Source organism: Oryx dammah, unplaced genomic scaffold, assembly GCF_014754425.2.
Source record: "Oryx dammah isolate SB20612 unplaced genomic scaffold, SCBI_Odam_1.1 HiC_scaffold_2, whole genome shotgun sequence".
Taxonomy (NCBI): Eukaryota; Metazoa; Chordata; class Mammalia; order Artiodactyla; family Bovidae; genus Oryx; species Oryx dammah.
Window position 1 is genome coordinate 43,326,931 of NW_024070186.1, and position 5,253 is coordinate 43,332,183.

The following is a 5,253-nucleotide window of genomic DNA, read 5'->3' on the forward strand; positions in this document are numbered from 1 at the left end:
GACTCCTGCTCTAAATGGATTTGGAAGGTGGGTCATTAAACTAAAGGGGCTTAATCCTGAGTCTTGGGATCTGATGCAGTTTACCTTGCTGGGTACTGGATTGCTTGGGACCCATCCCTGTTTCTTCTTCCTGATTTCTCCCTTTTGGACTGGAAATGTTTATCCAAAGCTGTCTTACCATCGTACTTTGGAAACACAAAATCTGTCAGGTTCTGCAGTGTGATATTGTGATTTATGCTAGGATATATATATATGAAGAAAGCTGAGCACCAAAGAATTGATGCTTTTGAACTGTGTTGTTGGAGAAGACTCTCGAAAGTCCCTTGGACTGCAAGGAGAACCAACCAGTCCATTCTAAGGGAGATCAGTCCTGGGTGTTCATTGGAAGGACTGATGCTAAAGCTGAAACTCCAATACTTTGGCCACCTCATGCAAAAAGTTGACTCATTGGAAAAGACTCTGATGCTGGGAGGGATTGGGGGCGGGAGGGGAAGGGGACGACAGGGGATGAGATGGCTGGATGGCATCACTGACTCGATGGACGTGAGTCTGAGTGAACTCCGGGAGTTGGTGATGGACAGGGAGGCCCGGCGTGCTGCGATTCATGGGGTCGCAAAGAGTTGGACATGACTGAGTGAGTGAGCTGAACTGAACTGATCCCCATTTCTGGCACAGAGCTACTAAAATTCTCAGAATTGTCTGTGTAAAAGTGATAGAGTTGTTTCTTGCTACCTTAGTGAGGTGACTTTTGGATCACACACCTAAAGATTGTGGTTGGTTACCAGGGAAACCAACACCATGGTAGAGAGTAGAACTTTGAATCCCACCCCATGGTTTTCCAGGGAGAGAAGAGGAGCTGGAGGTTAAATCAATCACCAATGATTAATCATGCCCATGTAAGTTCAGTTCAGTTGCTCAGTCATGTCTGACTCTTTGTGACCCCATGAACATGCCAGGCCTCCCTGTCTATCACCAGCTCCTGGAGCTTACCCAAAATCATGTCCATTGAGTTGGTGCTGCCATCCAACCATCTCATCCTCCATCATCCGCTTCTCCTCCTGCCCTCAATCTTTCCCAGCATCAGGGTCTTTTCAAATGAGTCAGCTCTTTGCATCAGATGGCCAAAGTATTGGAGTTTCAGCTTCAACATCAGTCCTTCCAATGAACACACAGGACTGATCTCCTTTAGGATGGACTGGTTGGATCTCCTTGCAGTCCAAGGGACTCTCAAGAGTCTTCTCCAACAACACAGTTCAAAAGCATCAATTCTTCAGTGCTCAGCTTTCTTTATGGTACAACTCTCACATCCATACATGCCTACTGGAAAAACCATAGCCTTGACTAGACGGACCTTTGTTGACAAAGTAATGTCTTTTTGTCATTACATGATGCCCATGTAATGAAGCCATCAAAACTCAAAAGGACAGAGTCCAGAGAGTTCCTGGGTTGGTGATCACATGGAGATTTGGGGGAAATGACACACCTGGAGGCTCCTTCCCTTTCTCACATACTTTGCCCTACACATCTCCCCCATCTGGATAATCTCTCCCATCTTCCCCATCCTAAATTACATCCTTTTATAATAAACTGGGGCTTCCCAAGTGGCAAGAGTGGTAAAGAAACTGCCTGCTAATGCAGGAGATATGAGACGTGGTTCAATCCCTGGGTTGGGAAATCCCCTGGAGGAGGGCATGGCAACCCACTCCAGTATTCTTGGCTGGAGGATCCCCAAGGACAGAGGAACCTGGGGGCTACAGTTCACAGGGTCACACACAGTCAGGCACAACTGAAGCAACTTAGCATGCATGCATGCACCCTTGATATAATAAACTAGCAATATAGTAAGTAAAATGTTCTTTTTGAGTTTCATAAGCCCCACTAGCAAATTAATTAAACCAAAAGAGAGAGGATTGTGGAAACCTCTGATTTATAGTCAGTCAGTCATAAGTTCCTGGGTTCAATTCCTGGGTTGGAAGATCCCCTGGAGAAGGGAATGGCAACCCACTCCAGTATTCTTGCCTGAAGAATACCATTGTGGGGGTTCACGGGGTCACAAAGAGTCGGACACGACTAAGTGCCTAACACTTTAGTTGCTTTCACTTTAGTCATAAGTACAGGTAACAACCTGAACTGGTAAACTTCATCTGAAGTCTAGGGAGGGGGTCATGAAACCTCTAATCTGTAGCCAGTGAGCAGGCTAACATTACAGTTAACAACCTGGGCTTGTTACTAGCATCTGAAGGTGTAGTGGGGGGCAGCCTTGTGGCACTCTACTCTTAAACTACCTGCCACACACACACGCACACACACACACATACACATTGGAAGTTGGATTTCAAAACACATCTTGCACAGGTTTACAGCTGGAGAGAATTTTGCCTCAGGATGAACTTGGCATTGAGTTTCACCCGTGCCTGCTTTGGATGTTATTTAAATGAGGCTTTAGACCTTAGACTTTAGAGTTGATGATCTAGGACTCTGGGAGCTGTTGGGGTTGAATGAATGTACTTTGCATCCAAGGAAGGACATGAATTTTAGGGGGAGGCAGAGTGTTGTAGACCAAAATGTGTCCCTCCAAGAGTCATGTATTGAAGCCCTAACCCTTGATGTGATAATATTTGGAGATGGGGCTTTGAGGGAGATATTGGGTTTTGATGATGTCATGAGGGTGGTGCCCTCATGATGGAGGTAGTGTTCTAATGAGAAGTAAAGAGTTCTTTCTCTCTTTCTGCCCAGTGAGAACACAGCAAGAGGGCAGCCATCTGCAAGGCAGGAAAAGAAAACTCACCAGAGTCTGATTATGCTGGTACTTGACCTTGGATTCCCATCCCCCAGAACTCTGACAAATAGATTTCTCCTGGTTGAGCCACCCAGTCTGTTGCAGCCCAAGAAGACTAAGACACCCACCTACCTTCTGGCCATGTGCTCTGTTGTTCCTCTTGTACACGCCTTCCCTTCTACTTCAAATGTCCTGATCCTCCAAGAAAAACCCACTCATTCTTCAAGATTCAGTTCAAATGACACATTCTCTGGGAAATTTTTTAAACCTCCCAGAAAAGGTTAAATGTTCCTGCTACCTAGGCAGAGTACTTGTCACTTAACTGCTGTAAAGGTAACTCATATATTATTTTCATTCTACTTGTCACAATTCTTAGGATTCTTTAAATCACAAGGTCTGTACAGCAAGCAGTGGGGAACTAGAAGACCAGGCAAGAGGCAGTGGAGGCCTGAATTATGCTAATGAAGAAGCAACGAATAGAATGAGCTCATGCTCTGGAGAAGGGAAAGGCTACCCACTCCAGTATTCTGGCTTAGAAATTCCATAGACTGTATAGTCCATGGGATCGCAGAGTCCGTCACAACTGAAAACTTTCACGTTCACTTTCATGCGAGGGAGGTTGGGGAAGATGCTCACCTTTTAATTTCACCCAGACATCCTTTCTTTTTCTACTAATTTAACCACCACCTGCTCCTTCCCCCACCCCTGCACTGATATAAATGATTTTCTACTTACCTAAAGAATATTTTTAGTTTCCTGGATCTCTCTGCTTCAGTTGACACTATTAAATCCAGCCTCCTTCCCTTGATTTCTGGTACACTGCAGGATCTGGCCTTCTTCCCCAGCCATCATTCTGACCTTCTTTTATTTTGACTACTCAAGGGTTTCCCCAGGATTTAAAAGTTCTTTCCTTGGGCCCATTTTTCTCCCTTTATAGTCTCTTTACATATCTACCATCTTGATTTCAATTAGCACTGAATGATGCTCACATCTGTTTCTCCAGCTTCAAACTTGTTTATCTAGCTACCTGTTATTTGAATGTCCTGCAGACAGCACAGTCTTGCCATGCTCTAAACTAAATTAATTAGTAAAACCTCCAATACAGATGTTGCTCTTATCCCTACATCATTTATCCCTGTTTGTGGCTATGCCATTCAGACAAGATAGAACTCTGTATCATCTTTGATGCCTTTTTTTTTTTTTTTTGGGAATATAACACACTTTACAGTGTGTTAGTTTCTGCTATACAACAAGGTGAATCAGCCATGTGTATACATATATCCCCTCCCTCGTGAGCCTCCCTCCCCACTCCATCCCATTCATCGAGGTCACTACAGAGCACTGAGCAGAGCCCCCTGTTATACACTGGTTCCCACTAGCTATCTGTTTTGCACGTGGCAGTGCACATCAATCCCAGGCTCCCTATTCATCCCACTACCCACCTCCCGGTGTCCACACATCCACTCCCTATGCATCTGTCTCAATTCCTGCCCTGCAAATAGGCTCATCTGCACCATTTTTCTAGATTCTTGATGCCTTTCCTAACATTATTTCCCATATATCTGTCAGAACCTGCAAATTCCTTGATTCTTTCCTTCCCTACATCACCATATCCAATTGACCTCAGATTTTTTTCTGATCTAAATTCTTAAACATTTCTCAAATCTACCCCTTTCTCTCCAAAGGTAGTAAATCCTTGTTAAAAGAAAGTCTCTCTGCTTACCTCTGTTTCAGCCTAGACTTCTAATTTTTCTACTTCTGTCATTCCTCCTTCAAACAGATCTATCACACAGCCTCCAGCACAATCAGTCTAAAACTCATACATAAACCTGCCTGAATCTCTTCAATGACACTCCAGACTATTGGGAAAAAATCCAGGTATTTAGGATACTGTGTGATGCTTTCCATGATCTTGTCCAGTGGCTTTTAAACTATTTTTTAATAAGGTAAAAGAAACATTCATACTATGACTCAGTATACACATATGTTTTAATAACTGAAACCATACTCACCTTTACTATGTGTAATTTTGATATCTATTCTATTTCATTTTTAACTGTCAGCCCATACTGAATTGAAAAGCATGGGTCTAGTGTCCACCTACCTCTAGTCTCAGCTTGCTACTTCCTAACACATATACGATACTTGAAGAACACCAAAGTGAGTATAAATGAATAAACGACCTTTCAGAGGTATATAACATTTAAAGATATTGAAATTTTATTGTTTTCAAAAACCTAAAAAAGTTGGAAAGTGGAAAGAAATAATTAAGACGGCTCTGTAGACTAAAAAACAATTGAAATTCACAATCAAGCTGTGCATCAGTTATCTTTAGTCATGTAACAAAATCTTCCCAAAGCTAAGTGACTCAAAACAACATGATTTATAATTTCTCACTAATCTGTGAGTTGGCTAGGTGGTTCCTCTACTGGTTTCACTTGCACTCACTCACACAACTGCCTTCAGTTGAAACA